This window comes from Buteo buteo, chromosome 20 (assembly GCF_964188355.1).
Source record: "Buteo buteo chromosome 20, bButBut1.hap1.1, whole genome shotgun sequence".
Classification (NCBI taxonomy): Eukaryota; Metazoa; Chordata; class Aves; order Accipitriformes; family Accipitridae; genus Buteo; species Buteo buteo.
Genome location: NC_134190.1, coordinates 22,000,385 through 22,020,321, shown reverse-complemented (window position 1 = coordinate 22,020,321; position 19,937 = coordinate 22,000,385).

Genomic DNA, 19,937 nt, shown 5'->3' with positions numbered 1-19,937 from the left:
TCTAATTGGGTTTTTACAGTTCTTACAGCTTGTTCCTTAAAAAAAAAAAAAAAAAAAAAAATAAATGCTGTCTGTTTTTCCAGGATAAATCAGGACAATTTATACCTCATTTTTTCTTCTGGATAAAGCCATATCTTCTCATATAAAAGCAAATATGTATCCTAATGAATAACAGTAATAATAACAGTCATTATTTTTATTACTGGTACCGTACAGTTGTACCAGAAGGCAGTATTATTTTTTATGTCTCCTTTCTGTCTTCTCAGCCCTTTGTCAGGGATTTTAAATTGATTATGTTGCTGATATGACCCTGGAATACAGTACATAATTGGACCTGTATTAGTAATTACAAAATTGCATATATGATTAAGATAGCAGTAAATAATAGTTCTAGCATTTTTGGCAAGAATAATATAGGTTGCTCCCTACTCAAGTTTGTAAAGGAGAAAGATCTTTTTATTCTGCTGGAAATGTTGACAGTCACCATTACCTGCCCACCCTTCCCAACTTTATGATATTATACCAGATTTGCTAAACATGAAGTCTAATTTGATAGAAAAAGTCACATGCCTGCTACTGAATCTTGATTTTGCAACCCATTTTGCCTTGTAAATAGTTTAATATTTCATAGTTGCCTCTTCAAAGGATGCTGAAGTTAGAGAAATTGGGCTTGTTCTGTATGTCAACATGTAAAATATGTGCACAACATTCAAACACAAAGCAAGCTATCAAAATGTGTTTCTAATGGTAGCTACTGGAGCATCCTTCTGAAGTTCACTAAAAAGAATTGCATTTCCTCTAGTCTTCTTCCTGTAGTTTTTACTCAGTCTTTACTTGTATAAAACTCCCATTGTTAACTATAATGAGAGCATTTGAACTAACGTAGGTGCTGAAATATCATTACTCCTTTATTATCCATAAATATTCATCAATACATCTTCAGTACTTATGCCTTAAAAAATGTAACTCATGGCATGTTTTTGCTGCTTTTAATGCTAAACCACTTAAAAAACATTGAGCTTATTCCTGGTGTTCAAATTAAAGCTGAAAGAATAATAGTTTTCTTTCAATTTGGTGGGTGAATTGCAAAACTAGGAGGAACTTAGTTCAAATGGAACCAAACCATTTTTAGTATTATTTTTGACAAAATGGAAAAATATAACAATGCTCATTTTTCAGTCAACTTGAAATTTTTATTCAAGTTGCCATATTAAGTATGCAAAACCTATTAGCAAAGGAATATAAAATGAAATGGAAAAAAATATAACTTGGAAGTGAAATGTTGAAAAGTTTATTTAAAATTGTTTTGATGTTTCCAAATGAATATTTATTCTCGTTTAAAACCTATTTTAAAGGTTTTAGTGTTCGTTCTGGCTAACACTACTTGAAAAAACATCTGTAATGATTAATGTCTTCTCAAATCTCCAATTTTTGGGAGAAAAAACTCCTAGCTTGCCTAGTGCTAGCAAAGCTTTGAAACTTTTATGTACAAGGATGTGCTATGCTGGGAGAGGCAGGTCCCACAGGCTGACAGTATTTTGGAAGAAATGACCGTTAAAAAAACCATAAAAGCCCTAACTCTGATATCATTTTTATATTCAATATCTGGCAGTTTGCAGAAATTGTGCTTTTGAACAGGAAGTATAAGAGATTTTTTTTTTTCCATGTAAGACCATTCTCCACTAATCCCAAAGGCTATGAATTACTCACTATTACTTAGTATGATAAGTAGATTAATATTTTGTACAATTGCTGTACTTTCCAAAAGTTTCTATAAAAATATTTATTTTGCTGATTCAATTTCTGATTTAACTTTTTAAATTTAAAGTTCTTAAAGTTTTATCTTAACTTTCCAGACTTGCTTTTTTTCCCTTCTCTGTGTGTGGGTGCATGTGTGTTTGAATGTGTGCAGATATGAGCATGTCTTCTGCTTGTGAGGAAATCTAGATCTCTGCAATAAGAAGTCCATACAGTGATTTGACTCATCATGCCACATAGCTCCCTGTAACCTTCCTCAAAGCTTAGATGTCATGCAGACTCTGCCATGATTTCCTGATTTTTGCCTTTTGACTCATATGCTGTCTTATTTCATTAACAGTCTTGACTGAAGTGGTTTTTCTCTAGGGACCAAATTAAAGTGTGTTACAAGTTCTGGTCTGTGTAAATCACATGAGAGCTCTCTGTACTAGTTACTTTTTATTTATACCTGTGTTGATGGCAGGTAATCTAATCCTGAAAGTTTGATAAATTTTGAGTTAGTATATTGTGTGAAATAACTTAAAATCCACCTGGAAGAACAAAGATTGCGAGTAATTGTTTGTTACAACTTAAGCCCCCAGTATATCCTCCTTTGCTCATTTTTAAACACCTTTGCATTCCTAATCACAAAGAAACATTCTACACATCCCAAACAACAAGACAATACTTTGTTTATGGTTAGGAATCAAAGGACCCGTTACTGAAACAGATGTCCTGGGATTATCAAGTTGCTGTCCTGCTAGTGCAGACAATCACGTGGTATAAATCAAAGAGAAGCAATGCACAGGAGGATCCAGTTTCCTTGGTGCACAGTTGCTCTGATCCAGGTGAAAGCAGAGTATCAAAGTCTGGCACTGCCTCTTCCAGGTTCAGTGGCGTTTTGCACCGGGAGATGCTGGTTTGTTATGATCCCGGTAAGAAAGGCACTCAGACTCTGGTAGGTGTCATTCACAATGCTGTTCTTTAGAGCTAACGCTATAGGAAGAGAATAGCATAGGTAATCTTACGTCGCTTTAGATGCTGGGAGCCCCAAGCAGTGTAGCATTGAACAGGACTCTGACCCACGTGCAGCATGCCATGTCCATGGCAGAGATTCACCCCCTCAGTCATTCGAGCGATTAGAGGATTTTCTTACAAGGAAACAGCTATATTCACCATTTCTGCAGTCAAAGCAGAAACGACATTCTCCTGAGAACTTGCTGCAGTTAGATGAAGGCAAGGCCAGGCAGGTGGTGTAATTGCCGGTACCAAGCGGGAGCTGGTCAGGCAGCCCAGCCTTACTGCTGTACCTACTTTGTTGACAAGACAAGACATCATGATTACAGGTTGTGGGCGCAGCTGCCGGCTGCCATACAAGAACCTTGACTTGCAACACTAGTAATTATCTATGATATTTAGCTGCAGATGAGCTCTTTGCCCTTTTCTTGGTGCTGCTCTCCTTTTCTGTGTGCCATTGGCTGGTGGTTGAGGGCAATAAGCAGAGTCCTAAGTGACGTGGGAACAGAAATTAACTAATACTGTCTCTTCAGGACATACAGAAAGAAAAGAAATTCTTTTAAGCAAGAAAATATCTGTGGATAATGTTAGGAAATTATCTTTATATGTGTCCATATGTATGCTATTGCTCGATAGTGGCAATGCAATGCAGTACCAGACCATTTAATCTTTTTCCTATTCCATAAAGCTTTTTAGGATGGGCACATTTTTCCCGTGTAAATCTTTACATTCATGTATTTTCTTCATCTTATGTAATGATGAATTATTTGCTTTGAATAATGTGGAGAGCCTATCTCTCCATGGGGAGAATAACATGTAGATTCTGCTGTGGTATGATTAAGGAACTAATATTAATACATGCATTTGTAACACTTTTGTCTTCCTTTTACATTTTGAACATTAAAGTGCCTTTTCTGGAACACTAATGGAAAAAGAACTAAAGAAAAGCAAACATAACCAAACTGTAAAATAGTTTTAAAGTTTCCCCAAATATTTGCAGAAAGCTGTTTGCAGCAGTCAACTAGCTCAGAGCATTAGTCATGTCAATAATGTTAGTCAGTGAGGGATGTTTTTCAGTAGTGTTCTAGGAACTTGGAGTAGGACCTCTTACTTTTATTGCCTCTGTTGAAAAATGAGGCCAGAGTTTCCTTAATTTTTTTTTTTTTCTTTCCTGACTCTTTTTACGCTTTACTCCAGGCTTTGATTGTTTAGATACATATACTTTATTTTTTATGGAGTGACAGCCACCAGGATCTCTTCACATATTTCTTTTCTATTTCTACTGTAAAACGTCCTGAGATATTGGATAATTTTTCTTGTTGGCTAAAGACTAAAGGCTTTGTTTTATCTTTATATGTATTTTTTAATCATCTTGCTCAAATCAGGTATACCAAATAATTTGCTAATCTTTCCACTAACTTTCACAGTTATTAACTGAATCTATATTCATCACCTGAGAAGCGCAACTGATAAAATGATGTGCCCATACTCACTCAGGAAAAGCAGATAAATCTGAACTAAATGAAGTCTCTTGAATCCCTGTGCAGTGAGGCTGGTTTAGTCCTGATCCTGGCTCAAATAATTTAATCTAGTGATCCTTCCAACAGCCTGTGTTTGGTGGTTTTTTTTTTTCTGTACTATAAAGATTACTAAAACATTGCTGTTGTAAAATGTATCTTTTAACAAAGCAAACCTTTCATAAGGACTATACCCTTATATATAGAATGTTCTAATAATTGGATCCTTTATATTAAAGCATTTCAAGGATCGTTGTGAGCATGGTGGCAAATCTACTTTCTTCCCATTGTATGAATTCACAGCTGCACGTAATAAACCCAAGTCATCCTGTGCCATGAACTTTCAGTAAGAGTGAGCTGAAGTATAAGGCACACTGCATAAGGAAAAAGTCCTTACATTGAAAATCCTGCATGAAAAAATATCAGAAAATCAGTGCTTAAGTCACTTCTGTTTCTCATTTCCAGTCTTATGTTACACTTAGTTTTCACTGGAAACAACACATGTGCATGTACAAACACAACCTGTCTAAACAGTGTAGCTCATTTTGGGGAAATAGATTTTTAAACGTGTACCTGTCAATGTAATGCTGTAAGATAAAACCTTGGGGATCCCTGGAGGCTTCTCTTGTGGATGCTTCACTGTTCCAATGAAAGCATTTTGTTTACTTCTTCTCAAGCCCATCTCTACATTTTGAAGATTACCAGGCTGACAATATGACATGCTGCATTAATTTAAACTTCTGTTTACTGAAGAAACTAGCACTGCACATGCTTATAATGGTAAAAAGGGGGAAGAAGATAGCATTTCTGGATATCTATCCCCAGCAAATGTGATTCTTTCTAAACTAGGTGTAACAATACCATTAATTTTTAAAATATGATCCTTGAAAAGTGATGCATTCTAATGAAGCAATTTATTACTGGATTATAAAGCAGGTGATAAAGTCAGTTATTAAGTACATGCATACCAATTCATACCGTATTAATTTCAGCTGGAGTACAATAATCAGCATTTTTTGCAATCACATACTCTGGTTGCTGTTAAGATTAGCAAAACTTTTTTTTTAGATTTTTGTCAGACTTCTGTGCTTCCTGGCATCACTGGAGATTGGTAAAGAAAGTGTTCTCACATTATTTAAACTCCAGCCTCTAGAGAAGAGAGGAATAAGTACACAATATTATGACGCAAGATTTTATTAAACTTCATCTTGATTTTTCTTAAAACTGTGCATTCAGAAGGTTCAACTAAGGTATTTTAGTAAGACAACATTATAAAAAAATGCAGTTAAGGAATTAAGACACTTTGTAAGGGTATGTAAGAATAAAAGTTATAACTTCATTAGTTCTTCATGACTCTGATGGAAGATACACTTGCAAAATAATTGTTCAGTGAGTAATACAGTGCATAGCATAAACAATGGGAAAGAACATCAGTGCAGAAAAATAAGAAAAAGTAATCAAAGGGAAGTATCTCCAAATATTTACACTTGCTGTTCTGATGTGCTTAATTGACTGTCTTTCAGCATTCTCAGTGCCAGACAGAGGCAGAAATAACAGGGGAAAATGTTGATTTCTTAACCACTTGTGACAGTTCAGGAGGGAAATAGATGTTCTCACACTTCATGTAGTGCATGGTCAGAACAAGATGTATTCGAAAAGAGGGAAATGAATGAGGTACTCTGAAACCCCAGAACTTCATTCAGCATCTCTGGTATATTGTTACTTTGAAAAACAAGAGGAGACTATCAATGTCGTATGGTAGATATTGGGAAAACTGGGGATGTGGGGGCTTTAGCTGCATTGACACAAAGATGTGAAAACTCGTAGGGAAATGTTTTTCTCGTGTTACCTGTATTATAATAGGTAGCAGTTTGCACCTTCCAAAAAAAAGAGATTTATTTAAAAAAGGTCAGGTTACAGTAGGATACTGAGCAGATTCAGGTTTCAACGGCGACCGATTGGCAATGAAGGCACATTGGTATGTTGTAACTTAAATAAAGAGGTAGTGTTACTGTGTGAGGACCTGGGACAGTCTCTCAAATGCACTTAAGTGAGAACAGATATATAAAACATCTGTGACATGACTGTGAGATTTTTCCATCGATATTGTTATGAGAGAAAATAAGTAGAAAACCTTATTTTGCATTTAAACTCTGCAACTATAAACACTAAACCCTTTTTGGCAGCATTACCATAGCTACAAAGAGCATAATACGTGTACATGGGAAGTTAAATGAGCACTAGATTAGACTATATTTTGAATGGCAACTGTTCTGGCAGGACAAGACACTTTGAGGGCACAAATTCTTGTAGTTTACCCAGATTTTCTGTTTTAGTAGGAACCTGACATAATGAGTAGTTGTTTCTCAATAAAATCACTATTTTGGAAAGGATAACAAAGAACCCGCCCACTCCTCGACTATCTTTTCTCCTTTAGACGTCAGAGTCCTGAACATTTAACAGAAGTACCAGGAATTAACAGATAGTCTGACTACTTTTGAATACGAAAGCCTTGCAGTGGGCCTGTTGTCAGTGAAATCAGACATTTCAGAGGCTGTTCATTGAGGATGTTTGACTTTTAAAACTTATCAGTCTGGGATCATTTGCTGGTTTTATTCAGTAGATATATGGATTGTGAAGAACAGCAGTGTGGTGGGAGAGGTGCTATTGGCCTGTATGTACCTGAGGTGGGGTGCTTTTAGTTGTCAGCTCCACCCCATGCTTCCTGTGTGATTTAATCTCTCTTCACTTTTGTCCTACCATTGTAAAGGCGAATAATAGTAATTTATTTTTCCTGGTTTTGCTCCTGCAGGCACAGATAATTAAAGTGATCATTGTGTATTTTTGCAGAGCATGAGTGTAGGAGATCAAAGGATGTTGGCTTACAGACCTCTGAAACATCTGTGAGAAGACATGGAAATATCAGGTGGAAACTCTGAAATCTGTCCAAGTGTTCTTGGATATTTGTTGTTATGGAGCTCTGAAAAGTCTACTTGTGCTCTCTGGAGGGAACATCACCATCAGTTTCTGTACAGACTTTCTGTATGCTCCTCTACACACACAAGTCAATTCACATTGCCACCCCCTTCATCTTGCCATGCTTATTTAGTAAATATGTTCGCTAGTAGGTCATGAGTTTTTGTCTTGCATTTTTGCATCTCAGGAGTAGTTCCACTGAAGTACAGCTTAATATGCTGTTAAAACCAGCAGAATAAAATCAGATTCTCATTCTTTAGCTGATGCCTGTCTCTTTGCCTTCTGTCTTATCTTTTATTCCTTATCCTCCTATGCTACAAAGATGAATGTTTTGTTTTCTACTGTCTTTTGTCATTAGCTGGTTCTACTTTCCTCCTCCTCTTCTTCCACATCTTCCCTTTCTCAAGCCTTGCTTCAATAAATTGGATCTCGTTTTTTGCTATCTTATTGAGATATCTAAGTCTCAAAATAAATCTGAGATAATCACTTAATCTTCTCTGTACTGATACTTTTCAGCTGTAGCTCTTCCACCCACAGCCTGAAATTACTAATCATTAAAAACATCCTGCTTGTTTAAACTCCTCACTCATTAGCTTTTACATGGAACAAAAAGTAGATGTAAGAGTTTCTAAGCCAGATAATGCAATGGACAGCTAGAAAAAAGGCCACCTTCTTACATTGTGCAATGTACACATTGCAAGCAATGGGGTAAAATACACTCTGAACTAAAAATAATGAAATATCTTTTTCATACTTTTTATTATGGTGGAAAAGAAAATGTTTTGATGAGTTTTGGTCATTTGCCTTCTGTGTTATCTGAAAACATTATAATAGATTTATATTGGTATTTAGATACTGGGTATTTCACATAATAATGCTTTATCACTGATAAGGAGAAAAAATATTATCAATACTATGAATTAAGAGAGAGTCTAAAATAAGCTGGTTTGTTTTCCTTGGTCATATATCTGACCAAGAAAAAAATGACTGGCAAAGCAGAACCTGATTGCTGATGCTGTTCATAATGAAGGACATGCTTCCTTAGCGCTAGATTTCAGCCTCTCATTTTCAGTTTACTACAGTCCAGCAAGATCAAAGTAGGATTATTATAATACCAATGTTAGCAGGCATTAGAAAATGTAGGAAACAACAGTCATTATACACAGAACAGACAATTCATCCCCTGATAGGAAAAAAGGTTATGAGGTGGTGAAAAACAATGTTTTTGAAAAATTGATATAGTGTCAGACAGGAAGTCTCATATGAACTTTTGCACTCGGACCATGAAATATAATCACAGATTATGAAAGAATGGAACTCACATGTGACTTCTGTTGATTTCTGCTTTGCTTTCAAAGTGCTGTTGGCCAAGAAGGTAACAGAAAGGCACCAAGTGAGTTTTGTTTACATAGGAGAACTTTCCTAGTCAGACTAATAAAACGCTGTTTGGACACTTTTATTAAAAATGTGACCTTATATACTGTTCACTTAAATGGCATCCTACCTGAAGTAAACCAAGGTGAAAAGAAATATTGCTCATATCAGTAAGGTATTTTACACAAGTCGACGTGTATCACCTAAATCTGGAGGACAGTCCAAATGCACCTGCTTACCCACTGGGAAATACAACTAAGGCAATGCTCTTTCATTACAAATTTGCCTCGTGTGGAAAATTTTGCATTTGCCATGGAGTTGGAAGGGGCACAAGCACAGTCATGCCCAGTGACCCATCTATGGTGACTTGTTACTCTGTGGTACATTTCTTTGTGGCTCTTCTTAATTTTAGCATACTTGAAGAAGGGATTAGGTCAGAACTTTGTATTTACATTAACTGAAGACCTTTACACCTAAAAATCTTTTGTACGTATTCAGGGCTTAGAGGATTTTCTCCTGGTAGATGTGTCTCTTGTAGGGCTGTTCAAAACGCCATAAGAAATCTCTAACGCAGATAGAAATATTCTCCATAGGCACTGTTTCTGTGTAAGTAATCAATAAAGTTGAATTCTGAGGCTCAACATGTGATGGTTTTGTTTCCTCTGTTCCTTTCCAGTTTCTCAGCATGTAGATACAGGGGTTGGAGGGTAAGAGAAAGATCTTTCTATTGTTCTTCACTGCTCTTCCCTTGAGCCATTTCAGAAGAAAGATAGATGGCTGCTGAGGGCCATGAGAGTCCAAATGTAGTTTGCAATGACAGCTAATGGGACGTAACAATGTGCACAGCAGTGATAGAGTACATTGCCCAAAAGCACATGAATCTACTGTGTGGAGGAACACTGGCGTGTTCACATGCAGTTTCTGCTGCAGCGTAATTTCAAATTACATATTCAAAGCCATGAAAAAAACCCCAAACGTTTATGATTTAGAGTATTGTTTCATTTAGGGCATTGGGTTTTTTCTTTCAAAGTGGTCATTCCCTGTTCAGCAAGATTGGAGCTAGTTTATTATTCTTCTGGAAATCAATAACAAATCTGTGTATGCTCAGGAGTCCTTTTAATATGTTCGTTTTAGAGAAGCCAGTCCTCATAGTATATAGCTACCTTCGAATTCATGACAGGGAATATTTTATAAGAATCATATGCAAAAAATGCAGAACTGTAGGTGGTAAAAATTCTCCAAAACCAGCAAAAACTTACTGCTGAACTTGGCTTCTCCTCATACAAAGAATCAAACCCAGTCATTTAAGCAAATTTACAAGGAAACTAAGGCCAGCCAATATTTCGACACGGGCTGTAAAACCACCCACTGCTCTCATTGTATCACATGTCCTTGCTGCACTGAATCAGCAGCATCTTTTGTCACTCACTTCAAAAAAAGGTTTGCTGCTGCAGATATTTCTCAGCAGAGCAGAATATGAGTAAGGGACAATAGGAGCGAGGCCTTTGGAAAGTTATAAAAAGAAAGAGAAAACAAAAGGGAGAGCAACAAAAGAAGCAAGCAGAGAATACAAAAGTGAAGGCACAGGGTGGGCTGGTGGGAAATAAAGAAAACTGCACATGGGTGGGAAATGATTAATTTTCTGACAATTTATAAAAATAGGTAGTGAATCTGGAAAAGAATCATAATTGAGCCAGCGTAGGAAAACTCATGTATCTTTATGTAAGTTTTTTTGTGAAAGAACATAAGGAGAAATTACTTCACTTCTGATCCAGGGCTTTCCTAACCCTGGGCTAGCCTCTCCATCTGTGAGTAGCACCTCTGTGCAAAATACTGAAAAAGACAAATAAGTCCAGAAGCAGTTATTCTCTGTCACTCTGCTATTTTGCTGTGAAGTGTTACATTCTTGGGAATAGTAACACAGATGGGTAGTCAGGAAAATATAATCATATTTCTGTCTTTAAGAATAGGAACTTGTTAGGTTTTTGTTCTCAGTAAGAGATCAGAAGCATCCCATCTGAATATGTTTGCAACTTAATCACAGAATTCCTATGTTAATTTGTGCAATTTACTTTATCTTCTTCAGTTTCTTAAGTTTTTCTTAAATCAAGAAACTTAAGCTTTAAAAATCATTATTTCCTATTGTTCTTCAATATTGCTGGTATGTTTGATTGATGTTCTTTTAAATTTGTCCCATGTTTAGTCCTCCCTGAGGAGTTGAATGAGAACCCCAAGTAAAATGTGATCTAGTCACAGGAATATCAGAATCATTTCTGGACAAGGGATTGCAGGAGAGTAGGGACGGTAGGGTGAAAGAGGAATCAGCTGAGCCATCACGTCCAGGATTGAGCGCTATCTTGGATATAACACTGCAGCACCACACCAGGTGAACTTGTGTTATGGGGACCTCACTTGCAACCCAGAACTGATCTCATGACAGTATTGAAAACTCTCAGACCTTTATGTTATGCCAGGAGAAGATAGCACACCCCGGAGCAAGTGCTGAAGTCTATTACATAGAGGTATTGCATCCCTAAATTATATCATGGCAGGGATTGACCTTCATGGCTAGGGCATAAAAATAGTCTTAATTTTAATATAGTGTGTTTCGAGGTGTCTTGGGAACCTACTCACAGAGAACGCTTCACACAGAGTATCTTTCTTTGACAGTTTGTCTCCTTTTTGACCTCTAAGGTTTTCTCTTTCATCTTTCTCTAGCTTTTATTACCACTTGTTTTATTTAAAGTATGTATATGAAAGGACAATTATGCCTTCTGAAAAAGAAAAACATGCAATACCTTCAGTTAACTATGCTACATGTTCCACAGTTTGCTGTCTGTTTTTCTTTATTGTGCATTTTTCATTATACCTGTTACATTGTTTTTTACCATTGATTCTAGCTCAGGCAAGAATTTAAATGACTGCTAATTTAAGAATGTGGTGAGTCCCATTTACTGCAGAATAACAAACATTTGATTGAAACTAAGTATCTGCTAAGTGCTGTTGTGAAGCTGTTTGAGGCTGATCTCTTAGGTTTCTTTTAAATATTGCCTAGAAATTCAACGACAAACATAGTTCTTTTCATGCAGAAATTTGAGAAATTAAACTCTCATAAATCCAGAATGAGCCAGTGTTCCTGGATAATGTGTAAGTTAAAAACAAATGGGGACTAATGGAAGCTATTCAGTATCTTAAATTCTTGATGCTAGAGGTCATGGTTTGATGAATGTTTCTGTTAGGATGAGTTTAAATAAAATTATTTATTTTGTGGAACTCCCAGCATTACGGGTTCAAAGGCATATAAGTATTATATATATTAGTTGAAAGAAATAAAAACTGAAAACACTTTATTTTAAAAAATAAAAAAAAAAACTATGAAAATTTTTCTTGTATGAAAATAGCAGAATTTAAATTCGATGCGTATGTCCTGTAAAACAGACCATCATGTTTGTATATAACAAGAAGAGCAGGATAGCAAGTCTGTTAGTATCATTTATTTTGATCTTACCTAAACTATGGGATGCAAATACCATTATTCCCTTCTTGTCTTTGGCTTCAAGTGGCTCATTCAGGTTTTTATTTGTATTCAGTAATTTCTCTGTAAATCAAATGATTCAGTTTTGTGATCCTGGTACTCCTTTTATTCATGTTGTGAACTTTATTTATGTGTTAGAGAATAGGCAATGAATCAGAAGTCATTGCACCCTCAGAAAAATGAGGCCAGTTCATAGAGTTCATTTATGACATGTCAGTTTTTGAGCAAATTTTAAAGAAGAAAGGCAATTAGTGTCCTAGCAGCTGAGAAGTAATTTGAACAAAGGTTGTTACCAATCAACTGGATATCTGAGAAATGCTTCATTGCTTCATGACCTCACAAAGCAAGTGATGGTAGTATATCATACTAGAAAGCTGTTATAAGACTGCTATTTTTCTATAGCTATTATTTGTCATAATATTAGAGAAATGTTGACTTAATGGTAGCAAATTTAAGCAAGTGTATAAATATTTCTGAAAGGGTAGATTCTTATTGCAGCATTTCAGAAACGGTACCTATCTTCATAGAACTTCCTCAAATAGTATAGGTTATACTCAGCAATCCACTGTGAGATGTTGATAAAATCTCTTTTACACTCTTCTGTTCCTTACACAACGGGAAAAGAAGTTCTTTCATTTGTAACTCTGCAGAATTAGATTTTAAACTTTTGAGGCAGGAACTATCTCTTATTGCACAGTGGGATTGGGACTACCTATCCTGATTACTGTCTGTGAGAGATACTGTGGTACAAATAATTTAACAATGAAAATATATTTTTAATTAAAGCAACATAGTTATACTTACTTGTACATATTCCACATGATACAAATTTTGGACCCGAACTTGCAAAGTAAGGTGATGGGAGTATAAGCATCTGCTAGCATAATTATTCTTAGAATATTGAAACTTAATTGTATAGATGGAGTTCTTTATGCAAAACACCTCAAGCCACATTGGCTGTTCTCACACTGACAAATAATAGGTGATGAGAACAGGCAATAAAAGATGGAAAGATATGTAACATGGGCAAGAAAAGAGGGGGAAACATGGGAATTCAATTTGAGAAGTAAAAAAGTACAATGAAAGAGTGTTAATATGAAAGTGTCATCAAGAAAACTAGGACCATCATAGTAAATATGACAGCATGTGTATATTTTTTGTATAATATTTTTAAACTTAAAATCCTTGTAACCACTTCTGAAGGAATTCTCGGTTCATCGCAGTTTCACTCTGAATGTACTTACTAACATCCACAAACAGCAACCAAAGTTCATTTAATCAGGGCACATGCTGCTTACATTGAAGAATCTTGTGTTCAGGAATTCAGTCGTGCTCACAGACAAGGCTCAGCAAAAATAAAACCTTGCTCCAGTTCAGCGCTGGCAGACTATTTTTACTGCTTACCAATATGTGGTGATACTCCATTAATCAGAGGTGATCAATATATGCATTTTGGACTGTCTGCAGATCGCGCAGTGGAAATTTATCATGAAAAGGGCATGAGGGCACTAGGAAAGGAAAACTAAAGCTTCCAGATTGCCTTGGATTCAGAAGCACATCTATCTCAGCCTCATCTTCCAGTGCAACATACAAATTTATACCTTTTTATACCTATGGAGCTCCCTAACACACGCTTTGAAGTGCTGTCTCCTGCCTTCTCTCCTGTCAGATTGCTGAAGTATGTTGCACATGTCCTGTGATACAGGAGGTTGGGACCAGTGAGGCACAGGGGGATTGTTTTGTGACCATCTTGCTACTGGATAATTTCCTTTTTCTGGGGAGGTTATGAGATGATACTGGTTTTAGAGCAAGGTGGGTCTGTGGCAACAAAGAGGGTGGTCTGTGTGAAGATTATTGGCTGTGTAGAAGCCACTTTTCCTTGTTATCCTAACGGGGAACTAGAAGCATGACAGCGTGTGGAAGGGACAAGGGTTCGTAAGAGCATTATTCTTAAAAGCATACAGTTTGCAGGCAAGTTGGGATAAGAAGAGTGAGGAAAGCAGCCACAGTTCTTAGAACATTATTAATGAAAAGGCTAGCCTATAAATATGTCAGTTAACCTGCATATCGCTATCTTTAGAAACCTTGGAGGAAAGATCTGGGGAAGATAGAAAAGGGTTTTTTGTGCCCTTCTTATAGAGTTAAGCAGTAGTGTCATCTGCACTATTCATTCTGCCAGCTGCCAGTTATTGGTAGGAGATATGGCTTTTTAACAGCCAGCTACTACAGCAGCCATAAAGACACTCTCCGTGGAACATATTGGAACCAGGAGAGCATTGTTGGCTGGGGAAATTTGTTGTGAAGGAAAATGAAGAGATGGGGATAGACCAGAATCTGAGACACATGATGGATACTGGGGAGGAAACTCTCATACTAGGATTTTATCTCATTTGAAAACTTGAAGTCACGTGAATGAGAGGGTAAAATACCTTTTATGCATTCAGAATAGGGCACAGTTTTAGTTCAAGGGTCCCATTAGGCAAAGCATCTCTGCAAGATAACATCTAAAGATGTACTTAAAGTACACATTCTGAATAAGAATAGACTTAAACATGTGGTTTATGTTTTTATTTTCTGAATAGCAATCTAATTCAATAAGTATTTATCTGGAAGGAAAATGCTGGTGTTCCTGTCCTTACATAGTTCAGAATAGACATGCAGTATATGGAGGTTTGAATGTAAGATGGCAAATGATGGGCATCTGCTGTGGAGATCCCACTGGGGACAAATTCATAAGAAAGCATAGATTTCTGGCTCCTGCATCTTTCTGAGTTCATATTATAGTGGGAGTGAGAAGTCCCTGCCTTTCACAGAGCTACCACCCTTTCTCTTTTTGTGGCAGCTGCTTTGGCTAGGAAACATTATGGACTCGAACAGGGTGAAACAAATTGATGTCTGGCCTCAGAAGCTGCAATGGCTTATAGCTGCAATTGTAAATCCCTTTTTCTCTCCTCTGCCTTCTGGTGCCTCTTTCTCTTCCTTCTGTCTGACACAGAATAGCTTTGAGAAGGAAAATATGGTGTTTCTTGGCTGAAATACCACAATTAAAGTGTGAATACTGAATGAAAGACATCTTTTCTGATAAACAGTCTAAGAAGGCTCTCACGTAAACAATGAAACCACTCATATTTCATTCAGTTTAGAAGGATCCAAGTGAAAGGAAGTACCTCTTCTTCAGCCTTCTGACATGGCTTTTCCCACTGAAAGGTGGAATGCCAGTAGGTTTTCCTGCTCTCTTGTGTTCTTGCAGACATGGAGATACAGGATGTTGTAAAGAGTATGTTGTACACGGATTTTTCTCATACTACGTATACAGTATGCTTATATTACTGTATGCAGTATACAATAGTATGTAGTATTGTACTCTGTATAACTTCTTTCCTACATCAGAATATATGAAATATATATTTAAACCTTAGACATACCTTAAAAAATGCTTATACCTCTATTTGTTTTAATTTAAATCCACAGCCTATTTGCAAGATGTCACTCATGCAATCATATGTACCTCTCATTAAGCAATAGTAGATACTGTGTAGAAAAGATTTTTACTTTCACAGCCAGTGGTTTTTATTGACAGTACAGATGGTAATTTGAGAAGGTTTCAGTTTCAGGAGTATTTGGTTTCATTTTGTAACCATAGTTACTTTTGTAACTTATAGATAAGATACTTGAAATTTCAAATTGCTGCTTTTCTTTTTAAAGGAATACTACGCACGGTTCATTGTTGGTTCGTGGGTCCAGGGTGTGGTGGCGGCACCTCCTCAAGACGGGGCTATCCGGGGATAGGGCGCCTCCCCGCTTGCGAAGGTCCGCACCAAAGAACCTGGATCCGAGTCACGGCACCAAATTTGTTATAAACGCTCGTGACAAATTGGAGGAGCCAATTTGTATTGGATAAAAAAATCGAATTTATTAGCAAGCGATAAGAGAGCAAAACAGCGCTGGGCGGCCGGGGAGGCAATGCTCCGCCACAAGCTCGCACCGAAACTGGGGAAGAGTGTCTTTATTTATGCAGTCTTTTAGTCCCTGATACGTGACAGCTGGCTGGTATCTTCGGTATCTTGTGCCATCAGTTGTTAGGTGGTCGTAATCTGGTTTCTGGTGGTTGTTGGGATGAAGGCCGAAGTCTTCCTCAGCTGTTCTTTAGGTGACTCAAGTCCCATTCATGCTAATCATCAGTATGTAATTGTCTACTCAACTGGATACTTATGGTCTTAGATAAGTGAAGAATGTCCCTACCTTTACAGGTTTTAGATAAGCGAAGAATGTCCCTACCCCCACATGCGATTTCATGAACAAAGTTAACCCGTTCATTACACATGTAAACTGGAAGATACCCTAACCACACCCCTGACCATATGATTTCGTACCCATATACTAAAAGCAGCCACTTATATACATCTAAACAAAATCTGTCACAACTAATATTTGTTATGATAGTGGCAGTGAACTGCAGGTGGCATGCTGTTGGAAAAAAGATAGCAGGGGTAGGGGAAATGAGCTTCTCAAGATAAAGATTGCAGGGCAAATTCACTCTGCAATGCTCTGTTTCTTATCAAATGTGTAACTTATAGGCTTACAGCAGAAAAACAGCACTATTTGATTATATGATTTTAGACAGATTTTTTTTAAGAAATAAAGAACAGAGCTAAATTCATGGAGGCTATGATGGGACTGTGGCAAGTGTATTACATGGCACAGTCAGTTGTCCTGTTCCCCCAATCACCCCTAGCAAGAATGTGACCATGCAAGGGCACTGCAGCCCCTTTACAACTTGCCTGCCTTTCTTCTGATGGAAATCAGGTTGGGAGGCGACGTATGTGACAGTGCATTCATGCGTCTTTGCAAACATTGAGCCTTGATGCCACTGGATCTCATATCTGAATGTGGGAGTTAGAGACTCTCCTGGTCGTGTGGTTTAGGCATAGCCTAAAGAGAGACTTAGTTGTTGCAACACTCGTTTTAGATTCTTAACAGAATTTACAGCTGGAGCTACTACTCCTACTCCTGTAGAAGGAATTTGGGGAGGTTTGTGCAACTCTGACCTGGACTCACAACAGCCAGCTGGCTGAACAGGGGACCTCTTTTTAACTTGTAAGTAATCACAGATCTTGTTAATGGTGATAGGTATGCTAAATATCTTACATTTAGGTTAAATGAAAGAAGCAGTGAAACTGCATGTGGAGTAAAATAGCTGAAAAAAGAAACCAGAGCAAAACGCTTCTCATGGGGAGTGAGAGAGAATGATTTCTGAGGAGTAATAAAAAAAGAGTAGTTTTAGTTTATTGCTGTGTTTTCCTGTATGTGTGTATGAGGCAAAAAGGAGAAAGAAAGCAAGCAGAGTCAGTCATTAGTGCCAAGAGGGGGTAAAGGATGAGATTCTTTAAGTCACAGGGCTATCTGGAAAAGTAGCCTTGGAAACCATTTCATGTTTGTTCATCCTCTTCAAGAAAGCAGGATTTCATGCTGGTTTTTAATAACAACTGAGAGAACACCAAAAAGGAAATAACAGCAATATCCTATCTTTTCCTCCCATCTCCAGACTAATTCTGACAGAGAACAGTCCAGCAGGATGCTGGTAGGCTGGACAATACCAGCCATGGGTGAGAACATGACTTCAGACTATGCTGTCAGGGCTTTGGTCCTCTTAATATAAACTTCCTGTTACTCTAACAGACTTATTTATTTGACCATGTTGAATGAAAGTTTATCATTTGTCTGTTCCAGAACACTGTGAAAATTTGACTCTTCAGAGAACCAGTTTGATTTTAGAATATTGCAAAAGTTAATGCCCCATTACACAATAAACTATAATACCATTTTCTTGTTAGTATTTGCAATAAATGATACTTCATTACCCTACTATGAAACATCTGGTCTCAAGTCAAGAACTTTGTCATAGTGCAAATGTAAGGACATTTAGAGATATGTCACACGCTGACATACCAAATGTCCTCATTTTTTATGCTGTTACAGTGAAGTATTAATCATGTGGGTGTCAGAAACATCCATGAGCAACATAAAAATTTGCTCAAATAGTTTAGCCATAGTCTTGCCATAAACTGCATGGGAAAGATAAAGTGAGCTCTGAGGAATGTGACTAATTAGCTGCTACTTGTCATCTAAGCCTAGAAGACTAAAAGAATAGTTGGTGTTAGTAAAGGCCAGGAAAAACTTCAGTGCTGGCTTCTGTAGAAACTTTGGGGTTTGCTTAGAAAAGGAGCTAAATGGAACTGCATTCCAAACCAGAAGGAATTGTGAGGGTGAGCCAACAGACTTTGGGTAGGAAGAGCTGAAAATTAGGTTGAAACCTTTCTTGTTTGCTTGGATATTGATGACCAAAATGTAAGATTATGCCTTGTTTGCACTATACATTTTTTGTTGGTTTATGAAAAAAATATGAATAGTGTGCATGAAATGAAGTCACTTGCATAGGGTTGAACAGAAGGCTGTCATGTGGAGCCAGGGCAAGAAACAGATGGACTTAGATACCAGCTGTTCGGAGGGACCAGGAAGGCAAATTCAGGCTTGAGGAGAATGATTGTAAATCAATGACTGCTGGAGTACATTTTTCTCCAGTACTGTCATGGTCCTGATATGCTTGGGTTAACTAAAGCTGCATATATTAGACTGTCTGATTGTAATCAGCATGAGGTTTTTAGGCAGCTGATTTAATTTTGATGTTTATGAAAATTTCTTTTGTTAGTTCATGAAAATGGCCTGCTGGATGTATAAGCACTTGGGTAACAGAGTCTGGTCAAACTTTGTATCTTATATGAGAAGGGCCATTTAATTTAAACTTAATAAAGGTTTGGTTCTGCAAAGTAGTTTTGATTATGTTCAGCAAGGGATTTCTTTCTGTGGCACTGAAGTGTATGACTTCTTTTCTGGTTTTATTTTTAAAGATACCAAAAAAATGCCAGTTGTTAAAATACATGTTTAGGACAATAACAGATATCAAGAAGAACCAGGTGACTTGCCTAGTGGATGAGGGAAAGGCTGTGGATGTTGTCTACCTGGACTTCAGCAAGGCCTTTGACACTGTCTCTCATGGCATGCTCCTGGAGAAGCTGGCGTCTCATGGCTTAGTCAATTGTACTCTTCGCTGGGTGAAAAACTGGCTGGCTGGACGAGCCCAAAGGGTTGTGGGGATGGAGTTAAATCTGGTTGACAGCGGGTCACAAGTGGTGTTCCCCAGGGCTCGGTATTGGTGCCAGTTCTGTTTAATATCTTTATCAACGATCTGGATGAGGGGATCAAGTGCACCCTCAGCAAGTTTGCAGATGACACCAAGTTGGGAGGGAGGGTTGATCTGCTCGAGGGTAGGAAGGCTCTACAGAGGGATCTGGACAGGCTGAATCGATGGGCCGAAGCCAATTGCATGAGATTCAACAAGGCCAAGTGCCGGGTCCTGCACTTGGGTCACAACAACCCCATGCAGCGCTGCAGGCTTGGGGAAGAGTGGCTGGAAAGCTGCCTGGTGGAAAAACACCTGGGCGTGCTGGTTGACAGGTGGCTGAATGTGAGCCAGCAGTGTGCCCAGGTGGCCAAGAAGGCCAGTAGCATCCTGGCCTGTATCAGAAATAGTGTGGCCAGCAGGAGTGGGGAAGTGATTGTCCCCCTGTACTCGGCACTGGTGAGGCTGCACCTTGAGTCCTGTGTTCAGTTTTGGGCCCCTCACTGCAGGAAAGACACGGAGGTGCTGGAGCGTGTCCAGAGAAGAGCAACAAAGCTGGGGCCTGGAGCACGAGTCTTATGAGGAGCGGCTGAGGGAACTG